Raw genomic sequence first — 23919 nt, 5'->3', positions numbered from 1 at the left:
CCCTTTACAAAGGCTAACATTCAAAGTTTTTTGTAGTCTGGCTCTAGATGATCAATCCAGAACCATTTCTTACATCCGTAATAATCTTCATGGGGAACTCAAAAAGTTAAATTTTTTGCTTAAGTTATAGTATACTTAATAGGCTTGGTAATTAATGCATGTAGAAAGCTACTGTTCCAGGAACTGTCTGAGTGGACTGCCCTGACTTTAGGAGATCCACAGGCAATTCGACCTTGTGCCCAAGAAGGACTGCAAGCGACCAAGATGGTATCTGAGCCATTGTGCTCCAGGGAGAGACTGTCCACCGCCCAGGATGCAGATAAAGAATCACCGTCCAGGGACCCAGGCCACCACTGCCGCACCTCCACCCGCCTGTGGCGGGACACGGAGCTCGCGCTGAGTCCTGCAGGCACGCCTGTAGGGTGGACCTGGACGAGCAGGAATCCTACCGCGCCAGCGAATTCGCAATGAAGACAATCTTGCATGATGTGGACTTGGTCGGCCCAGGGATCCAGCTGGTGACTGCTGGCGGACCAGGTGGGGCTGTACAAGATGAAATGCCTGTACATCACTTCGGATGGCTTTTTTCTTCTGAGTCCACACGTTAGCCCTAGACTCCTCCAGTTGCAATAAGACATGACCAGAATTGAAACCTGGCAGCAGATATATGGGCCACATCGACCATAAGAAACGGCAGCTCCCTACAGCTCTGCTCCAGGTCCTAAGAAGGTGCCTCCGACCCGGAGATGGACTGCGTGCAGCAGCTATGTGAAAAGGTTTATCGGAAAAAGGGATGTGGAAGTTCAAGGTGCAGTTCACAGCCAATGCATTTGAATTTCCCATCCCAGTATTTCTGGATCATAAGAGACTTGGAATTGATCAACAGGACAGGAAAGGTCTATCTTCATGTAATGGGATCTTCCTTTAGAATAGGGCACATGGTTCCTTTATATGAACTAGTTGCCTAGTTCCAGCTCTAATCCTGAAGTTGTCACCTTCTTATTTACAAGATGCATCTTAAATGGTATGCTTCTGAGCTCGGTGGCAAAGTTATTCTAATGCCAGTTATGCACACAGCTACTGACCTGTCCCATTAACAGGTCACTGCTTCATGCTATTTATTTTTAATTACTTTAATTTAAATACATTCTTAATAGAAATAATTCACAAAAAAACATTTTTATTTTATATGCAATTTTGAATAGTTTATGTCATGTATCAAACCAAATTTTATACATACACCATCACATTTTAAGTTCTGTACATAACAGTAAGTGCTCTAGTCAAAGACATGTATGATGTCACATAGATCAAACAGATGGGTCAGAGCCTAAGACAAGTTGTAAAGTTTTACACTTAAAGAACACCAAATAGCTTAATTCAAGCAAACTATTCAAACAAGTGTCTCTGATGTACCAACATGTAAGATAGCTTATTTCCATTCCCCCTTGCTCCTACAAAGGTATGTTTTGTACTGAACTGGCAGCTATCCTAATGCTAAACATATTCAGGGTGTATCTGATGTCATTTTTATATTAAGACAAAGGATCAAGTTTGTGTTTGTAAAGTAGTAAATCTTGGCTAGAAATCAGAAAAAAAAAGTCACCATTCAGCCTGGCTGATGTGGTTCAGTGGTAGGTAGAGTGTCAATGGTTCAATTCCTAGTCAGGGCACATGCCCTGATTGTGAGCTCGATCCCCAGTAGGGGGCGTGCAAGAGACAGTCCAATCAATGATTCTCATCATTGATGTTTCTATCTCTCGCTCCCTCTTCCTTCCTCTCTGGAATCAATTTAAAAAAAAAAAAGCATATATATATATATACATATATATATATATGTATATATATATATATATAAAATCACCAGTCAGCAGATGAATTGATACTCAGAAAATCACCAGATTGCAGATTTTATCTGATTAACCTTTGTCCCTGAATTCTAAACCTCTTACCTATTCTTTTCTTCTCCTTATAAAAAGGATCAGCTTGAGATGAGATGTGAGACAGCCTTTTTAGGGTACATAAACTGCCATATTCTCAGATCACTGGCCATCTGAATAAAGCGCTTATAAAGATTCAATCCTGCTCTGGCAGGTGTTGCTCAGTGGTTAGAGTGTCAGCCCGCACACTGAAGGGTCATGGGTTTCATTTCTGGTCAAGAGCATGTACTTAGTGTACAGGCTCCATACCTGGCCCTTGGCAGGGCTTGTGGGGGTGGCAACTAATTGGGGTGTCTCTCTCACATTGATGTTTCTCTCTTTCTCTCTTCCCCTCCCTCCCTTCCACTCTGTCTTAAAAGTAGTTGGGGGGGGGGGTGGAAAGTCCTTGGGTGAGGATTAAAAAAAAAAAATTCAGTCCTTGTCTCAACTTACTGGTTCTGGTATTGACAGGTAGCAGAAACACCAACTTTTCTGGTTTCAATTCCTCATATAAAAACAATTTATAGTTTTCTTTTGTTTTGATTATTTTTTCTGAATACATCATATTCCTTTTTACCAGCATAATAGTTTTTTAATAGCACTTTTTGCCTAAAATATCCTTCACCCTCTTCCATGCTTATACTTTGAAGTATATTCATCCATCAGTGTCTACTATGAAGTTTTCTCTGAGACTCCCAGGTGTTGCCAGTGTGGACAAAAGGAGCCACATGCTAACCTGACAAGCTCAGGGGAGGCCTGTGTGGCAGTCTTGAAAACTCAGAGACCTAAAATAACCACAAAAGATGGTCTGAAAATTAAATATTTAACCACAAACAGGTTATAGTGGGCAGTCATGTCCTAGGCTGATATTTTCCCTGACAAAGATCAACTTAGATCTTTCCTGAGCCCCTTTGCCTTTTTGCCTCTAAGATAACATATCTGTGAGATGTCTGGGTAACTTGTAACTTCCCTTTTTTCTGGAGCCCCTGGGGCACAACCAAATGTTGTGGGCGCCAGGACAGATGCCTCAAATTCTTTCATTATCATGTTAATTGTTCCTGCACCCACCTAAGTATGTGTCCATCATTTTACTTTTTATCCAATCCCAGGGGTTTCCCACTGCTTTGCTTTATCCCACCTCCTTAATCCGTCACCAATGAATTTCATGTAACCCACCTATGTCCCTCCTTTGATTGCAATGTATAAATAGAAATGTAACCCTCCATTCTTTGGAGCATTATCTCAATTCATTGAAGTTCTGCTTCCTGGCATATGTCGGCAGTTTGGCTCAAATAAACTCACTAAAATTCTTTACAGGTTTCAATGGGTTTTTTTTTTCGTTAACACCAGTGGAAACAGGATTCTTCCATGGAGTCAGGAGAATTGCATTTTGGGGATCCGTGCACAGGAGGACTTGAGGCATAGTGGTAAGATTCATTGGAGCAAAAATGAAGGCCTGCCCCAGGGGCCTTATGTCTCACCCACGATCAGGTGGCTCAGCTCTGCTTGCTGCAGCAGAAGTCATGGGCCTGGTGAGCACAAGTGCCCACCAGGAGGCTCTGATAGTCCAGCATAGTCTCTGTTCCTGACTGCCCTCCAGCCCAATGGTGCCAGGCTTCAGCCCATATTTTGGCTGGCACTTGGGCCCCCTGCAGCTTCCAGATTTTTCACAGCTGCTACCTGGAGAGAGAAGCATGAATCAAAGAGCCCTGAGCCTTTGTTAAGCTTTGATTACTAGTATATCTCCCTGGGTTTGGAAAGGGGTAAGCTTTCTTTCAAAGTCAGCAATCTTGTTCCTAATTCATCTGGGCTTGTGCTAGGCCTTCCCCCTAACCCAGTGGTCGGCAAACTCATTAGTCAACAGAGCCAAATATCTACAGTACAATGATTGAAATTTCTTTTGAGAGCCAAATTTTTTAAACTTAAACTTCTTCTAATGCCACTTCTTCAAAATAGACTCGCCCAGGCCGTGGTATTTTGTGGAAGAGCCACACTCAAGGGGCCAAAGTGCCGCATGTGGCTCGTGAGCCTCAGTTTGCCGACCACGGCCCTAGCCAATCCCTTTCCAAGATCTTCTGTCCCCTTATCCTATCCAGTCTTTTTCCAATTTTCCTAGGCTAGACTCCTCCCCTTTATAGTTGCTATTTTGGCTTCTACAGTCCATGCCTCACCAGAGGAATTTCCCTTTCTCTTTTATACCCCACCCAAGTAATCCCCCTAAAGGGCTGATTGCTCCTGGGAGATGGAAAGCCAGTTCTTCCTGCCCCGTTGGGGAGTAACATCAGTGTAGCAAAGGATGCAGCTGCCCCCTGGGGAGTCTGGGAAAGCCACAGATCCCTAGTTAATCAGGCTCACTGTCTAATTCCATTTGCTCCCTTTGTTTATTAATAACTAGCTACACTAACACAGGTATAGTTAGTTACCTATGCTTATTTTCACATCAGGGAAATTAAGATTTTTCACAATATTCCATCATTCCAAAAATAATTATCCCCCTCTATACGATGTTATCTGGTAAATAGTGACTGATTCCAGTTTATCTTACCAATCTTGATAAGTCCTTGCCAGTGAAGCAAAACATAAACTTCTAATTAATTAATTAATCATTTAATAATAATAATGACCTATAATAATAATGATTATGACGATGACCTATAATTCAGCTTAATTAAATTGTTTATTTGCTTAAAATTGTTTCAATAAATGAATCCACTTAATAAATGTGTATCAAATGTTCATAATATGTCAAGCATTATAATAAGTGCTAGGGATCTAGTTAAAAATGAGATTTCTTGAGAAAATGTAGACCTTAACCCTTAATAAGCATCAATGATATTTTTGTATTCTAATTTTTACTTACAACAGATCATTTCTAAAGCATGACTCCTTGTTCAGTTATATAATTTAATTTTCAAATCTCAACCATCTAGAGCAGAATTTATGATCACTCATCCAAATAAATGCAGATTAAATTATTATATGATAAAATGAATGTTTCCAGTATAAATTACTTAATTTACCTGGTACATATTTGCATGCCAATCTGTACATGGATATTCTAACATGTTCTAGGTATCTAATACAATAGAATATGCACCAATATCATCTTCTTACAGGGATTACTTTACAGTTTAAGAAAAACCTGTTAATGATTGAGAAGCTAAAAAGTAAAAATATTTTATCTCTTTCAATAAAAAAAGAGGCAGGCTATCTTGCAATTTGTATTTTCTTAACCAATGACATTCTCTTCTTTTAATGACTATATTCATTAACTTTTTAAATTTTATTTCACATTTTTGCAAGCATAACAATATTCTGAAAGATATTTTCTTAAATTAAGATACTTTATTGGGTAATACATATATTTGTTTATAATTATTGAAATCCAAAATGTATCCTCTCCTTAATTCTCATGATTAAACATATTTCTACATTTTTAATCAGGAAGTTTAAAAACAATTTTAAAATACTTTTGGTGAAATATAATTAAAAGATCCTCTTTCATGATTTTATTCTCACTTCCATTATTCTTCATGAAATTCATAGGAATGCTTAAGAAAAACCAAGGTAACAACAACTATAAAAGCAGTTTGAGAAATTTATCTTTATTTTAATTAATGTAAATCAAAGAATATTAAGTACACAAACTTTCCCTGTTTATAGTAAGTGTTGCGTGGTTCTTAGTAAATTGAGTTTTTGATAAGCAGATCATTGTTTTAAAGAAGCATATTTTTTTCCTACATGTAGCTATTCAGTGTCTATTATCTGCCAACATTGTACCCAGTATGGGAGATTTAATGATAAAATGATAGCCTAAGGAGATGTACTAAATCGAGTTGTAAACATCGGTAGAGTAATAGACACCCAGATAACGATAGTCTCCTTACAAACATGTGAAACTGCTAATGTACTTTAATGAGCTATTAAGTTTTCTCACTACAAAGCACTAGGAGTTTAAAATCTTATGGTTGTATCATCTAAATCTACGAGTGATCTTTTTCTAAATCTCGCTTAATATTAATTACTAGAATTGAGTCATCGATGAACAAAAAATTCAATTCTTCTCTAATGACAACTTATTGCAAAGTAATTCTACTAATATTAATGCTGTCTTTCAGAATACTACATACTACCTAACTGACATAACCAGATTTTAATAATAATGATTAACATTAATTCAACACTTGGAATATGGCTTAAATATAGTAATTCAGATAATTTTCAGACAACCCTGAGATATGCAAAATTTTAAACCTTATTTGCCTGAAGATCCATGGCTATTAAGTACCAGCACAGGGACTTGACCCAGGTCTCTGTCACTGATATTCTTTGCACAAACAGCACTTAGTTCTACATTATATAGTGTTGGGGCTGACCAGCAGACCCTGAGCGATGGATGAATGATTACTCTGACACACGTTTCTGTGAAAGAGAGGGCTAAGGGACTTCCTGGCTAAAGGAACCAGACAGCCCCATTCACCTGCCTCCTTAGGCTTTTATTGTAGCAATAGCTTGAACTAAAATTAACTATTAGATACTATCAGCAGGGTAAGCATCCTTGAGAAGACACATGCGTCTATAGTGTCCTTTAAGCAAGGACATCTGAAAGATTCCAGTGAACACCCGGGGGTTCAGACTTGTTTGGAAAAGTCAAGGCAGGGTCTCCCACCTTTGGCAAGGTCCCCCCAGATCTTTCAGAGATTCCTCCTTATAGACTTTCCAATCAAGTTCATGCTTCCCCACATCTCTCCTCCTTTTTTGTTTTGCTGGCTGTAGAAGACAGAGGGAGGCAGTGAACTTTCTGCTTTGGAATGTTGGGGTCTGAGAAGTGTGTTTACTGCTCAAGTTCTGATTTTGAAGACTATAAGAAAAACAAAGAGAATTACAATGACAGCAATGGTTAGTCTAATCAATTAAGAAAACAGGGTGCTTACAAGCATTAAATCTTGTCTTCTAGCAAGGTATAGGGGACAGGATTATAAAGGGGGAGGGGCTAGGGGGAGGAATGTAGCTACATGCAGGCTGGGGGTCTGTAGACATCAGCTATTGTCAGGCGAAGAGATGATGTTGATGAGTTGATGTTTTGACTCCTGGTGGGTCAGTCTGACCATGTTCATCGGTTCTGCTTGCTGGAATTACAGCTGAGTTACCTCCCCAATAGCTTTACAGGCCTTGAAAAGAAAACTTTAAGAAAAACTTAGCCCTCTATTCACATATAATTATACTAGTGGCCCAGTGCACGAATTCGTGCACATTGAAAGGAAATTAATTAGAAGAAATATTTTAATATCACTATTCGCCCTTTCTCTATAATAGAAGTGTCAACCAAATTCATGGTTGACAATGACAGATCAAAACATATGCATGCGATTGGTGCCAATGAGAGCTTTATATGTATCATGCATGCGCGAATCAACTTAGCTTTATATATATATATATATATATATATATATATATATATATATATATAATAAACTTGCTTAATTAGACCTGCTTTCTGATTTAGCTAAACCTTTTCCAGCCCAGTGAAGCAACCCAACTTCTCTTTCAGGTAATTGTCAGCAACACAGCAGTAAATATCAATATGAAGCAGTTTATTATTGTAGATCACACAGGGAGAACAAAGGGTAAAATATTTAACTGCGGCAGTGTTTGACTATACTCTGTACAGTGAGAAAACCTGAAGTCATATTCAAGGTCCACCATTTCTTACTTCTTTTCAGTCAGGTCAATTATCTAAACTTTCTAAATCTCCATCTTCCAGGTAATGAAAAGAAAATAGGATTCCACCGAGTCTTCTATCCACCTACTCCAGGACTTCTGCGAGGATTAAATGAGGTGAGACATGGGAAAACGTTTCACAGACATTTGGTTAAAGTGCAAAATGTTTCCACCTGGCTATAAAGCAAGTTGTGTTCCTGGACTGAAGAAACTCCAAGGAGGCAAGTCACTAGGGAGAGGAAGCTGGGTGTTGCTACATGACATCATTACCCGGCTCCCCACAGCTACCATTTCTGAGCTAGATTGGGCTGTGGGCTGCATTTTGCACGTGGGATCTCGGCAGCATCAGCTGCGATTTCATGGGGTGTCGCTCCGGGGTGGTGGCAGGGCCTGTGTCCCACTTGGGGGAAGCTGAGTGTTGCTTTATGGGCACCAGGTCCACAGTGCATTTTATTGTTTTTTGTTTTAAATATATTTTATTGATTTTTTACAGAGAGAAAGGGAGAGGGATAGAGAGCTAGAAACATCGATGAGAGAGAAACATCAACCAGCTGCCTCCTGCACAACCCCCTACCGGGGATGTGCCTGCAACCAAGGCACATGCCCTTGACCGGAATCGAACCTGGGACCTTTCAGTCTGCAGACCGATGCTCTATCCACTGAGCCAAACCAGTTTCGGCAACAGTGCAGTTTATTGTTAAATGGTCTGTCGCTAGGGAAAGGAAGCCAGGCATTGCCATGTGACGTTATTACCTGGTGTCCACAGCGACCATTTCTTGGTTGGGATGGGCTGTGGGCCGCATTTTGCACCATGGGGTCTCGGTAGTGTCAGCTGTGATTTGGTGGGCTGTTGCTACGGGGTGGGGCAGGGCCTGTGTCCCACTTGGGGGAAGCTGAGTGTTGCTTTGTGGGCTCCAGGTCTGTGGTGCTGTTTCTCTGTAAATGGCCAGTGCGCATCCCAGCAGCTCCTGTGTTGAGTGTCTGCCACTGGTGGTCAGTGAGCATCATAGTGACTGGTCAGATGGTCAGACACTTAGCATATTAGCCTTTTATATATATAGATGTGTTCTAAGATTTAAAATAATATGATTACTTTTCAGATTAATTCAGGTGCTCTATCAGATTTATTATTCAGTATACTTATAATTCCTTTAAATATTTCTCTTTATAAACCTTGTATGACTTTTATAAACATTCTTATAACTCTCACAGTTATTCTTAAGTCTTCCTACTCTAATTTCCTTTCTTTCTGTTATATTCCTTTCTTTATATCCCTTTTCACAATTTTTACTTCCTTAACTCTAGTTCTTCTTTATTTGTACAGACCCTCTGTAACTTATATACTAGTATACCTATTACAATTTATATATAACTTCTGCAACTTACATATACCTTCTGTAACTTACCCATATCCTTTCAGTTTGTCTACCTCATTTTCTTTTTCCTTTATCTCTATACTTTCTTTAGACAAAAACTATAAATTCCTTCTAATTAGTTATGATTAAAGGTTAGTTCTACACAGGTTTCTTTATTCCCATCTTCAGAGCAGTTGAAAAGTATGTCTCAGAGTCTATCTCTCTTCTAGTTGGCCTATTGTCCTTGCTCTGCTCATGTCTGTCTAACTGCCTACTTTATCCCCCTCAAGGATCTTGGCTTCTAATTGTTTCAGGGAGAAAGGATGCCAGTTTCTTCTGAAACTGCTTCATGATAATGAGGGTCAGAGGTTTTTCTCAGAGCCAAGAGAAATCTTGCCCTCTGTCAGAGGGACAATGAGGCATGGGCACAGAAGGAGGTGGCAATGGTGCCTAGAGGTGGTATTATTCCCTAGGTGTAAGTAGGGCTTATAATCTGGTGGAAACAAACTGTGTTATAAAATTTAGTATTATTGAGCACAAGTTAGAACAGTTTCTAATAATTTCCTGTTGAAACAATTTTTCTCCCTAAAATCACCCTCATTTTTATTAAAGACCAATTTACTTACTGTATTAAGTCTAGTTATAATCTAGCCTGATTGTTTGCATGAACATAACAAGAATCACAGTTGATTACATAGGCTATTTTTTTAAAAAATATGCTTTGTTGGAATCTCATGAGAAAGTTTACTCCCAGGGCAAAGAAGCCAAGCCACACAGTTGCTATCAGGCTTTGCCCTCAATACCTACAGAATTGGGGTGCATTCCTCAAGTTGAGGTCCCTACAGGTGTCTTGAATTTTCTTTCATGACATCTCTCAGGAAAGCAACCTTCGTTCCTTACCTGGAAAGACTGCCATGAACCATGAGACTAAGCAAGGTACTAGGCTACTTATCAAGGGCTTATAGGCTTCAAAGTCCATCTTCATTCCTTAGCGCTTTCTGGTGACATCCAGAGTCCTGGCATGTCTCTCTTTCAGACATGATATTCCAGTAAAGTTTTGGTTAATAAAACTACAATTGGAAACTGACTTATGTCCTGTTATGAAGAAATCAGATTTTTATTGGATTCATGCAAACAATAATTACCAAAACTATAATTATTTTTAGTTCATTTAGTCCTATAATTAAATTATTTTTCTCCTGATTTTTCTTGCTAGTATGTCTATAAATTTAGATAGTTTATAGGGAAATATACATGACATAGAATCTTGTCCTATCTGCAAAACACAATATTCCACAAAATTATAACTTATAGCAATTATAAATGAAAGTATATCAGAATCTATTTAATATGCATATATAAATAGAATATAATTATTATTTTCTTATTTGACAGAGCTTCCCATCGACCTTAAGTATAAAATTTTCCTTCATAAGGGGAGAAAGCAAATCCTTGATGCATTCCAGGGCCCATTGGAATGACCTAAAGCCAATTCTAGGTCAAGGAAAAGTTTCTTAAAATTCAAACCCTGGGAAGGTAGTCAAATACATTAAACTAAAAGATTATATTACTATTACTATTATTATTATTATTAAACAGTATTAAATAATCTATTCTTTTAAAGTAATCAACTTCCTGATTAACATAACATAATCATTTTAATAATATATATAAAAAACCTTTTTCTTCCTAGGCAAATACAGGAAAAACCTTTTTTTCCTTATTTTTAGAAATATGCTTATTTTTCCAATGGAAAATATACTTACATTTTTATGAAGCATAACAGAGATAGTAAATTCTTTAGCTGAGAAACAATTACCTCAAATTTGGAAATCCCAATTGGGCTCCAATGACTTACTACGCAGTTACTTTCATTTTTTCCCTCTTTGTTTTTGGGGGTTCCATTGCTTTTCATTGCATTCTTTGGTCCTCACATGAAAGCTGATCAGCAGACCCTGAGCAATGGATGAATGATTACTCAGACACACATTTTTGTAAAAGACAGGGCTAAGGGACTGCCTGGCTAAAGGAACCAGGCAGCCCCATTCACCTGCCTCCTTAGGCTTTTATTGTAGCAACAGCTTGAACTAAAATTAACTATTAGATACTATCAACAGGATAAACATATTTGAGAAGACACATGTGTCTGTAGTGTTCTTTAAGTAAGGACATCTGAAAGATTCCAGTGAACACCTGGGGGTTCAGACTTGTTTGGAAAAGTCAAGGTAGGATTATGTACCATATCTCATGTTAGAAAATTCCCTTTTTAATTAATTTCATCTGAAGCTGTAGTGGAATCAGAGTTTGGCAGTCTTGGGCGGGGGGGGGGGTATAATTGTATTTGATATGTTGGAAGAATGCAAATAACTTGTGGGCAGAGGGCCAACTGTGGTGGATCAAAGATAGTTATAAATTCCTTGCCACTTTTCTTTCTGGGAGTGGGATCTAGTTCTCTTCCCCATGACTCTTGGCTGGCACATGGCCTCTTTGACCAATAGAGTAAAGAAAAAGTGAATCCCATTCTGGCCTTTGAGAAGCTGCAAGCTTCAGCCTCAGTCTCTTGGATCTTGGTATGCCATGTATGAAGTTTGAAAACCCCACCAAAGAAATGATAGGGAGAGGCCCAGACACTAAATGAAGAGGGAGCTTTCAGCCATCTGAGTTTGAATCATGGGTATGTTCATGAAACGGTCTTGGAACCTTCAGACCATCACAATCACCAAGGGCACCTAGTCAAACCTACATGGAGCAGAATTACCTAACAAACCCTGTTCAAATTCTTGACCTGCAAAAATCATAGGATATGATACAAAGTTTTAGTTCACCAAATTTTGGGATAGTTTATTATACATTAATTGATAACCAGAACAAAATTATCTTCAAATGAATATCACATTTTCATACAATTTCAATAAAATCCAAATTTTTTGTTTATTTGTGTTTTTGTATGAATAGCAGTGTCACATGGAAGAAATGTGAAATTAAAAAAAATACAATATTATAAAAGAACTAGTAGCCCATTTGCAGGAAGAATCCTGCAAGCGGCCACTGCAGCCGCATGCACAGCCGCTGCCGCCGTCATTGAGGCTGCCATGCCTGCACCCACACGCTGCTGCCTCCCTCCCCGCTCCACCCCGCTCCGCCCCGCCCCACCCCACCCTGCCCGGGCTTTCCCTCTGGCAGCCACCTTGCTTTCCGCTTTTCCTCCCTCTTCCTTCTAAGTTGTCTTCAGTCTTCACTCCTCCCTCCCTCAGTGTATGCAAATTAACCACCATCTTTGTTGGATAATTTGAATACTCACCCTGATTGGCTGGTGGGCGTGGCTTGGGCATAGTGAAGGTGCGGTCAATTTGCATATTACTGTTTTATTAGGTAGGATATCAATGACGAACTACAAGGCCACATATAATGTGTTCTAAACTTTAAATAATTTAGGAGAGGTTGATACTGGTGCTATAAAAAATACCCAGGACAATAGAATTAAACCAAAAATAATGAAAGAGATTTCAGGTTATATCAGTGAGTTTATGAAATATATGTCATCAGTAAATAATTCTTTCATGAAGTATCCTGAATAGCACTATGTTTGCGAAATACATTTCTAAATTGAATAAAACTGAAACCCCATAAGAACTAGAATAAAATGTGGCTGAGTATTAGCATGGAATTTTTATAATTATTTAAAAAACATATTTATTCATGCATTTTAACTTTCTAAGCTTCAAATTATTTGTGGGCAGAAATTATATGTTTGTCATTTTTAGTCTCTTACAGTGATTATCACAGTTTAATAGTTTTCATAAAAAATGTCATACTTTCTTCTAAATACAAATGTTTCTTCCAAAATGTATTAATGCAATTATTTAGTAACAATCTTGGTTTATATCATTAAAACTTAGACAACTTCCCCTAACAGGTGTGAGAAAAATTTTCATCGAATCAATTTTTGTTCTCTAAAGAATCTTGCTTCCAAGAAATCAGAGTACAGGTTGTTCTTCCAGTTAATATACTGTCATCCAGTAAAAATATATAGTTTCCCATGTGCAAGGGCTCATGATATGATCAATTGACATTTAGAAGCATTTATTTCTTGGCTGCCAATTTTGCATAATACATTTTTTTTACATGAAGCTAAAACACAGGAAAATTTCCAGTTGACATGCCTTTGTGGGATTACAGCATGGTTGGCATCTGCGTAATAATTGCAGATTTTTAATGTACAGAGACAGCCACACTTTCAAATTATGATGTTTTCCCACACCCCAGACTCATATGCTGAAATGCTGAACAATTAAAGAAGAATAAACAATGCATTGTGGATAAAAGTAGTATATGAATAGATAACACTAAGGAGAATTGTTGTATGATAAACCATTCACTATGACAGTTCTATTTTTTCTGCACAGGTACCTAAAATACCAGTTAGTGAATAAGCTATATATTTATTTTGGAAGGAATTTGTACTTCTAGGCAATATTATTAAATACTAGAGGCCCAATGCACGAAATTCGTGCACGGGGGTGTGTGTCCCTCAGCCTAGCCTGCACCCTCTCCAATCTGGGACCCCTCGAGGGATGTCCAACTGGCACCCCTCGAGGGATGTCCGACTAAATGGGCAGTCAGACATCCCTGTCACAATCCAGGACTGCTGGCTCCCAACTGCTCGCCTGCCTCCTTTTCTGACTGCCCCTAACTGCTTCTGCCTGCCTGCCTGATCACCCCCTAACCACTCCTCTGCCAGCATGATTGATGCCTAATTGCTCCCCTGCCAGACTGCTTGCCCCTAACTTCCCTCCCCTGCAGGCCTGGTCACCCCTAACTGCTCTCCCCTACAGGCCTGGGACACCCCTCAACTGCCCTTCCCTCCAGGCCCAGTCATCTCCAACTTCCCTCCTCTGCCGGCCTGGTCACCCCTAACTGCCCTCTCCTGCAGGATTAATTGCCCACAACTGCCCTCCCTTGCAGGCCTGGTCCCTCCCAACTGCCCTCCCCTGCTGACCATCTTGTAGTGGCCATCTTGTGTCCACATGGGGGCAGCCATCTTGTGTGTTGGAGTGATGGTCAATTTGCATATTACTCTTTTATTAGATAGGATAGAGGCCTGGTACAGGGGTGGGGGCCAGCTGGTTTGCCCTGAAGGGTGTCCCAGATCAGGGTGGGGGTTCCCTTGGGGTGTGGGGTGGCCTGGACGAAGGGCCTGTGGTAGTTTGCAGGCTGGCCACACCCCCTGGTGACCCAAGCAGAGGCCCTGGTATCTGGGATTTATTTATCTTCTATAATTGAAACTTTGTAGCCTTCAGTAGAGCCAAGCCTCCTGCTTGCTCCGTGGCCACAGCCATTTTTGTTGGGTTTTATTTATCTTCTATAATTGAAACTTTGTAGCCTTGAGTGAAGGAAGCTTGGCTTCCTCCATTGCCAGGGGCAACTCAAGCCTCCTGCTCTCTCCAGCTCTATGACTGCCGCCATTTTTGTTGGGATTTATTTATCCTCTATCATTGAAACTTTGTAGCCTTGAGTGGAGGCCTAGGATGGCCAGGGTGTGCTGAAAGCTAGGCTTCCTCCATTGCTGGGGAAACCCAAGCCTCCTGCTCGCTCGGTGGCCGCAGCCATCTTGTTTGGGTTAATTTTCATACTCGCTCCTGATTGGCTGGTGGGCGTGGCTTGAGGGTGTAGCATAGTGATGGTTTATTTGCATATTACTCTTTTATTAGATAGGATTATTTAAATCTGGTTACATAGCATTACAAGTAAAATTTTTTCTTATCTTTGACATACTAGAAATAATATTATCTTTTTTCCAAATTTCCACTTAATAATAGTCTTAAGTGTGTTCATTTGAATGTTAGATGTTTAAGTGAGTTTACATTTTATTAAATTCATGCTAGTAATACTATTGTCCTTTGCCTCTTCACACATGTTAACAACAGGGTTAGGCGATTGAGCTAAATACTAGACACTTGACAGACATCGAATAATCAATCATTGAAGAAACACTTAATAGTTTCTTAACTGCCACTAACACTTGAACTAATTTATTTTCATATACAATTAAAATATTGATTATCTGCTGCTCATAATTAGTTAATAAATGATAAGAGTTCAAATATCAATATGGTCTTTGAGGAGGTCACAACTTAGAATTTAAATCCATAAGATTTGTATATAGCAATACTATAGTTTTACTGAGGGTGCAAATCAGATATAAAGAAAGGGATATATAAAAACAGGAATGGAGGGACTTAATATAATCAGTCATCTCAGCAGAGATTTCCTTAGCAATATTAATTAGCTGAGTCTTGAAAGCTGAGCTTTGGGAAAAACTTCATATATGTATATGATATTATTGTATAAAGAATTGGGGTCCCTGACACACACCACTGTTGCCACAGAGCAAGGTACAAAGATGTTTTGGGGGAGATAATTTACAAGCAGAGAAGTTGCAGCAAACAAATTATATATATATATATATATATATATATATATATATATATATATACTAGACGCCTGGTGCACGAAATTCATGCATGGATGCAGTCCTAAGCCTGGCCTGCAATCAAAGGGCAGGTCTGGCATGGAAGGGCAGGTCCCAGCTGACCTCTGGGCCCTGGGCAGCACCTGGGCCCCTGGATCCCCATGTGCCCCCTCCGCCTGAGTCACAGAACCTGAGTCCCCATAAAGAGATGCAGTGGCATGGCTGGACACTGCAGTCCTGGGCATAGCATGGGCCTCTGGGCCACCCAGTGGCACTGCACAGAAGCTGGGCAGGCAGCATGCTCTCTCCCAGCCAGCCTCCCAGACCGGCTCTTGTGCAAACCCATGGGGAGTCCAACCGGCCCCTGTGGTCCCGCAGCTGCAGCCCAGCTCACCTGGAAGAATAAAGAAAAACCTGCACCTGCTAACCCAGCCCAGGCTCTGGACTGGGATGGGGAATTGGGGGTGGGTAGCGGCAACCAACTTCCCATGGCAACCGTGTCGGGAGCTACAACCTCTCTCCACCCACCTGGGGATGGGGGTGACAGGGACGGAGGTGCGGTGAGAATGCGGGGTGTTCACTGAGCTTGCTCTCACTCCCCCTGCTACCCTCCCCTGGGATGCCAGGGCTTGCATGCCGCTGGTCACCATCTGTGGGGTGATTGGCAGGGCAATCACCTGCCTTGGCCTGGCACTGCCCGCTCATCTGCTCCACCATCCCACCACAGTCCCGCTCTTGTCAGGGCCCATCGGGACCAGCAGTGCCTCCATTGCCACCCGCTGCCAGCAATGCATCGCAGACGCCCGCCATGTTCCACACTGCCTCCTGGTGTTCAGCACACGTCAGAGCGAGTGGTTGAACTCCCAGTTGAGGGGACAATTTGCATATTAGGCTTTTATTATATAGGATGAAATCAAAGGTGTTGGAGGAAGCAAAAGCCACCAGAAAAGGCACTATTTAGCATAACTATGCTGATTGAGATCATTGCCTTGAGGAGATAAATTGAAGTCAGGTGATGGAAATCTGGGACATTTCATCTTTATCCTGCACTGAATTTAGTTTTCTAATAGAGGTATGACACTTTCTGACTTACGCTTTAGGAAGAATTGATAAAAAAATCACAAAGAATTGTTGGGAATTGTAGAATCTAGCTATGGAATTATTGTACAATCCAGAACAGAGGTTACAAGCACGATATTTAAGGTGTTAGGAATTGGGGTTATAAGAAGGGAAATATTTACTGATGATGCAAATTATTCAAATGTAAGCAGTTGAGAATATTGTAAAACCATTAACTGAGCAATGGTACTCAGGTCTGCAGGGGGAAATGCTGTTTTCTTTGGGACATGTTGAGATTGGGGTAACTGCATACTCTTTGTGTAATTGGAGTATGGAACTTCAGAGGGGAACCACATCTATTTGGAAGTCACAAAGACATAAAGTCATGTGAGGGGATGAAAGTGACATGGGAGGTGTGTGGCTTAAGGAGTGAAAGTGGACATAGCTAACTTAAAATCGTGGTGGAGAGAGAGATTTAATTGAAGGAATAGAACATAAGTTCAGAGAAATACTAGTAGAAAGCTGTAGTACAGAAACCAAGGAAGAAACTAAAGGTGGCTCATGATAAATGTTTGGGAGAGACCAAACATTTGAGAAGGCAGCTTGATCAGAGTTTTGAAATAAAGATTAGCCTGGCCCATGTGGCTCAATGGTTGAGCAGCGATTTATGAACCAGGAGGTCACTGTTTGATTCTGGGTCAGGGCACAGGCCTGGGTTGTGGGCTCAATCCCCAGTGTGTGGCTTGCAGGACAGAATCTGTGATTCTCTCATCATTGATGTTTCTATCTCTTTCTCCCTCTCCCTTCCTCTCTGAAATCAATAAAAAACATTTTTTAAAAAATCAAATGTCAAATGGTTAAAAAGGAAATGAATGCAAATGAAGTGATAGAAGCTGATTTTAGACTACGCATCCAAGTAAGTTGGAATTTATGAAAACAAAGAAGAGATTGATAGCTTGATACACAAGTTGATCTGAAATCATACTTTCCCAAATGAAAGTTGAAGTTGAATATATTCTTATATGAAGAAAGTAGCAAATAAACATGAGTTTAATGTTTCCTTTGACATGTTTATTGTAAAATTACTATAAAATAATGTGTTCTATTTTAAAGTCTTATATCTTGCTCTTATTTTCTTATTGTTATTTGAGTCTATAATAAGTGTGGAAAAATATAGCTCTAGGTTAATAAATATTTTGTGGGTCAGATAAAACAGTATTGTGCTGTTATAATCATTTTTGACTTCTTGAGGAAACACATTGTCATTATGCAACATTGGTAGCCTAATGGGATGGCATTACTTGGCCAATAACTAGGATTCATTGCTTAACTTAGCCCTCACATATGTTTTTATGATAGGTGTTAATTCTAATTCTATGTAGAGAGGAAAGAGACTGCTTAATAATAACTTCATCATTTGGAATAAGAACAAATCTATTTTCTTGTAATTTTTAGCCACTTTGTGGCCTTTTATATTACTCGCAGATGTTATCTATAGCAATATATTTTTATTACTATATTAAATGAGTTCAACAAAGACACATTCTTCCATTGCTATCTCCTAACATTACAGTGTTTAATGCAGCCTAAAGCATCTTAGTCACTTGCCATATGCCGAGCAGTGAGGGACTAAATGTTTCAATACTGTTCATTGTGTCTTATTTTTTCTGCACTCTGGTCGTATATTTATGTGTAAGAAAGATATTCTTACTTAGTACGTTTAATATGCATCACAGAAGAACTAGATGGCTCTCTAGGATTTGTAGTTTGAGGTATCCACCCATGTAATTATGACTTTTCCTTAATGTTATTCCCATTATTCAGAAGATTGCTTTTGTTGGACTGAATGATACCCACTGGGGCAGTGAAGCTTTATATTAGCTTTCTTAGGATTTCTATACCTCAATGCATGCCTGGTCTGTAGGTTTAGCTTGTTCTATTGTACTGCAGTATATTTGGCATCCTGTGGTTTCTCACCGTTTTGATCATTTTGAAGTACTCTAATGCTTTCCTCCCTGCTAAGACATCTCTTACACTGTTTCATCATCAACACAGTTTCTTGTACTCTCAGAGAAAGTAGGATCTCTCTATTTTATATATTTGGAACTATAAACGTGTTTTTAGAGCAGAATTATACACAGGAGTTTTGTCTACTGTTTCTGCTGGGTTGCCGGAAGAAGCACAGAGGATAGCACGTCAGGGTTGGTGCTTGAGGTTTAATGTGGAATTTGTCATGGTGTCATACAAAATTAAGTCCTTGATAGTCTGTATGATGTTTAATGATGATGAAGAAGGTGATATAATCTGTCTCTTAATGAGGGAGCAGAAATTAGTGGAACATGGTGAGTAATCACCCAATTTTATAAGTGGGAAACTTCATTCTGGTGACCCTATTGATACTAAAATATAAGAAATTAGAAAGAGCCCTTAGGAAACTTATAGAAGGGACCTTTTTTTTTTCTTTTAAAGAGGGTGTGGTCCTACTTTATCTTATCTTACCCCTAGCAAATAAAATACCCTCTTAAGAATAATTTTAAACAAATATGAATGACAGTTGTTTTAATGTTTGTTCTTGGTAACCATCTGCAAAGCATTTATCATCACCTGCTGTACTCAAAGCCTTAAAGGGAATCTGAACAAGTAACTGTGCTTGATTTGCCATTCTAATTATATTTTAATTAAAGTTGGGGTTTTGGTTAGCTAAACTTTAAATCTCAGGTAAAAGTAGCATATAGAAAGGAATGTAACTTAAGTGAAAGTATTTTTATTTTCTTAATCTACACTGAAAAAATATGCTCTTTAAAAACACAAAATAGCAATTCAAATTATCTTAAATATTCACTCTAAACGTGAGAAATCATAGTGTAACTTATATTCTCTTTTATTTGCTGTTTTTACTGTGAAACTTTCTGAATTTTGTTTTCATTTTATAGTTTATTTGCTTTTTTTTTAAATTAGGTAATACCCCTGTAGTAAAATCTGCCAATATTTTTTCTGATATTTTCCTACCAGTTCAAAAATGCTGTGTGTGTGTGTGTGTGTGTGTGTGTGTGTTTGTTTTTTTGGATGTTTTTTGTTGCATGAGTATTTCTTACAGTATCTTACATGTAATAAATCCTTCATATTTTTGTGATTTGGTGATATTTTCATCATGTTAATGGTTGATGATTCCAAAGAATATAATATATACATTTTATTGTGATTTAAAATACGTCTTTGATAATAGCCCATATTACTATTAGTTCATGTTTTTCAAATATTTGCAGTTCCTCGTTGGTGAAATTCTGTCTTGCATTTACCTATTTAGAATTGGATTTTACTGATTTATGTATATTTAACATGGAACTTTTACATTATAAAGAAATTAACACCCTTTACTGCTGTTTTTACTGTGAAACTTTCTGAATTTTGTTTTCATTTTATAGTTTATTTGCTTTTTTTTTAAATTAGGTAATACCCCTGTAGTAAAATCTGCCAATATTTTTTCTGATATTTTCCTACCAGTTCAAAAATTTTAAGTTCTTTTTCCATTCATAATTTATAAAAAAATAATTTTATCTTTAGTGTTTTTTTTTTGTTTTTTAGTGTTGTTGTTGTTTTTTTTTTTTTTTTTTTCAGATAAATTCTTACCACACATTGCTGCATATGGCTCTTGGATATCTCAAGTGCATTTATTTCTCTCCATCCTTCCTGCCACTACAACACTTCAGTCTACTTTGACTTTTTCATAGATTATTGCATCAGTTATGCTTTTGTTCTTTAGACTCAAATTTTGCTTCTTTTAATTCATTCTCTATACTTCAAAATGAGTGATCTATTTATTTTACTTTGATATTTAAAATCTGTGCTGATTTTCTAATGCATAAGCAATCTTCATCTCTTGCCCTTTGTGATTGCCTACTGAACTTCATAACTTTGTTTCCCATCACTTCGCTATTTGCACATTTCATTTCACCAAATGAAATGTCTCTTAATTTCATGAATGCAATGAATTCTTCCTTCCGTAGTCTTTCATATAATTTTCTTTTCTATAATTATCTTTCTTGTGCATATCTTTTATTTTGTTTTTTTTGTTTGTTTGTTTGTTTTTTACAGAGAGGAAGGGAGAGGGATAGAGAGTCAGAAACATCGATGAGAGAGAAACATCGATCAGCTGCCTCCTGCACAGCCCCTACTGGGGATGTGCCCGCAACCAAGGTACATGCCCTTGACCGGAATCGAACCTGGGACCCTTCAGTCTGCAGGCCGACGCTCTATCCACTGAGCCAAACCAGTCAGGGCTCTTGTGCATATCTTTTTAAAACATATTTTTATTGATTTCAGAGAGGAAGGAAGAGGGAGAGAGAAATAGAAATATCAATGATGAGAGAGAATCATTGATCATTGATCAGCTCACTCCTGCATGCCCTGCACTGGGAACTGAGCCTGCAACCTGAGCATATGCCCTGACTAGGAATCGAACCATGACCTCCTGGTTTATAGGTCAATGCTCAACCACTGAGCCATGCTTGCTGGGCTTTTGTGCATATCTTGATCTCTTATCCAAATTACTGTTTCCTCCATTCATTCAACCAATATTTGTTGAGGATTTATTTATTGATCAAGATAGAATTAATGTTTAATCTTGGGAATTTATAGTCTAGTAAGGGAGACAGAAAGTAACAGATAGATAGATGGATGATAGATAGATAGATAGATAGATAGATAGATAGATAATTATAACTTGTGACAAATTTTATGAAAAATAAGATCTAATAAAATATAACAAGGGATAAATAATTGTTATTAGAAAAAAGTATAAAAACAGCATCTGAAAAAATAACAGTTAAAATTAGAATTGAAGGATTAGTATTATTTAATCCAGATAAAAGTAGAGTGAGAATATGCCTGTGATTCAACTAATCTTTAAAATATCACTTTTTCTGGGAACCTATAACCGCCTAAGTGGCTTAAGCTCTGTGCTCAGAGAAAACCTTTATCTCTTATCATAGCTGGTTCTTATCATAGTTCGTTATTAAATAATAACAGTGTGTGTTCTTCTTTGTGACTCATGGATTTACTATTTTTTTTCCTATTTCTGGCTGAAGCTGCCACACTGTGTAGTCAATTCACATTTGGAAGGCTATCATCTTCTCAGAGAAACCTACTTCAGAAGCATACTAGTATGCTCGTATATAAGAACAGAGTAATATGCCTTCAATTCTGATAAGTTCCAACTAGCAATAGTCACCAATTCATTTCCCCAGAAAGCACCTAATCATAAGCCTTCCACATTTGCATGTTTGTGCAGTATGAAAGTCTTCTTGCCATCCATAACATTTAGTACAGAAACATTATTCAGATGACCTTTCTGAATTCTGAATGGTTATGTGCAAACTTTCCTATTTATCACCGATCATTGCTAAAGGCCAGATATATCATGCTCTCTGCATTCACCACACCTCCTGTCTGGTCCCCTGCTGATCTAGTGGGGAATGGATATATTTTAGCTGCATTAAAAATGTGTGGCTGTACAGATGCCATCTTATAAAGCCACCCTTGACCTTGCTTCTTATATTGCATTTGCTGTTCTCTGAATCCCGTTTACTCTTACTCCCAAAATCTGAATGGCTCAATCCATCACGGCATTCAAGTGTCTGCTTAAATGCCATTTCTTCAATGAAGCTTTCACTGACAACACTATTTTCTACAGCACTCTCTGTCACCATCCATTCCCTTTGTTTTTCTTCATAGAAGTAATTCTAACACTCCAAGGTTGATAGGATAATGTCAAAGGGTAAAAATCAACATTTTTCGGACCTCTGGCTCATCTCTCCATGAAGATGATATGTTCTTTATGCTTCAATGAGAAAACAATCACTATTCCAATGAGAGTTTCAACCCTACCTCCTTAAGATTCATAATTACCTGAAGTAGTCACTTATTATGTTTCTCCAAAGTCATTTCAAACACAGTGTTGTCCACTTTCAGTGCCTCTACATACTTCATTTCTCAACTGTTAGAAGATGACACCTCCCACCAGGTATCCCAAACCACCTTCTCAAAACTTACAACCCTACTGTGCGAATGAAGGCTTATTTCCCTGTACAATAGGGTGCCTATTAGCACCCATTTCTTAAATCTATCTGCCTCACTACCATACAATTCAATGTTTCCTGAATCTGAGGGACTGTGTATCAGTCTATCTTTGTTCAGTATTCTTTCATTGAAGGGAATTATAATATTCCAGCCCCTTGCCTTGCCACAGTCACAGATGCATATAGACCCTGACAAGTGAAAACAGGACTGTAAACTAATGGTTCTTTAATAGTATTTCTTAAATTATTAACAACAGGCCTATAGGTTTGCTGGGTTGTTTAATAAATTATCTTCTAAATACTCAAGCTGATCATCTCACTCCCCATTGCAGAAGAGAGAACACTGTTCCTAGTATATAGCATTTCCTTCATCTTCCCTTTCATTCCTCTGGCATCAGTGAATCTGCAAAATTACAACTCTCTGTACTTAGAGCTCCGGTGCCTCTCTCCAGAATCTTTTGGCTGTTATTTTGGCAATCCCCTCCAAGAACTTCTTTATCCCTCTGATAGTCTGAGTGAGCAAACTGTGCCTATGGAAGAGTAAAGAAAACTCTGCTCTCTAATTTGTTTGGGATTTAAGCAGGCTCAGATTTGGGACTTATTTTGATGCTCAACTTCCTTCTGAGATTGGTCTTATCACAAGATTATCAAGATAGACATAACTCTTAGTACTTTGGCCAAAAGGCAATGTATGGAAACCTGTGAAATCTCTTGTTAATAAAATTAAGGACTGAAATTTATTGTTACCTAAAGCCCACTGTCAGGGATGGCTTTTCTCTTCTCTTTATGAAAGTAGTCCATCTGGCATTGAAGATATAAGACATGAAATGGGCAGTTCTTCTATTGGATGTGCTCAGTTTTATTGATAAGAATTGAGCCAATTGTTTACTGGGGGTTGGCTGATTTTTACCAAAGTCTGCAGTCATGTATCCTAAAAGACACAGAGGACTATCTTTTCTCCAAATCTTGGTTGATGTGCCATCAAATAAAACTACTCTTTCAGCAAACTGCTGCCAACCAAAATAAAAAAAAAAAGATAGAAAATTTCCAACTCCAAATGTTATTAATGTCTATATAAGTCATTGCCTCAGATGCAAACCATTATTCTGGTCACTCTACCCTCCTATTATTAGTGTATGTAGTGTGTTTGTGTGTGTGTGTGTGTGTGTGTGTGTGTATGAGAGAGAGAGAGAGAGAGAGAGAGAGAGAGAGAGAGAGAGAGAGAGAGAATCTTTTCTATTTTTTAATGCTCTTAATTTCTTTTCTTTCATTATAATATATTATAGCAATAGAAAATATCCCAGGTGGAAGTTGTA

At 38.5% G+C, this 23919-nt stretch overlaps 1 pseudogene; it reads left to right on the top strand.

The window, feature by feature from the left end:
- The first annotated feature begins 552 nt into the window (after positions 1-552).
- On the top strand, positions 553-834 carry LOC103289636 (UPF0450 protein C17orf58-like; annotated as a pseudogene).
- Positions 835-23919: the final 23085 nt, after the last annotated feature.

The sequence above is a fragment of the Eptesicus fuscus genome, chromosome 8 (assembly GCF_027574615.1).
Source record: "Eptesicus fuscus isolate TK198812 chromosome 8, DD_ASM_mEF_20220401, whole genome shotgun sequence".
Taxonomy (NCBI): domain Eukaryota; kingdom Metazoa; phylum Chordata; class Mammalia; order Chiroptera; family Vespertilionidae; genus Eptesicus; species Eptesicus fuscus.
This window is presented reverse-complemented; position numbering and strand designations above follow the sequence as displayed.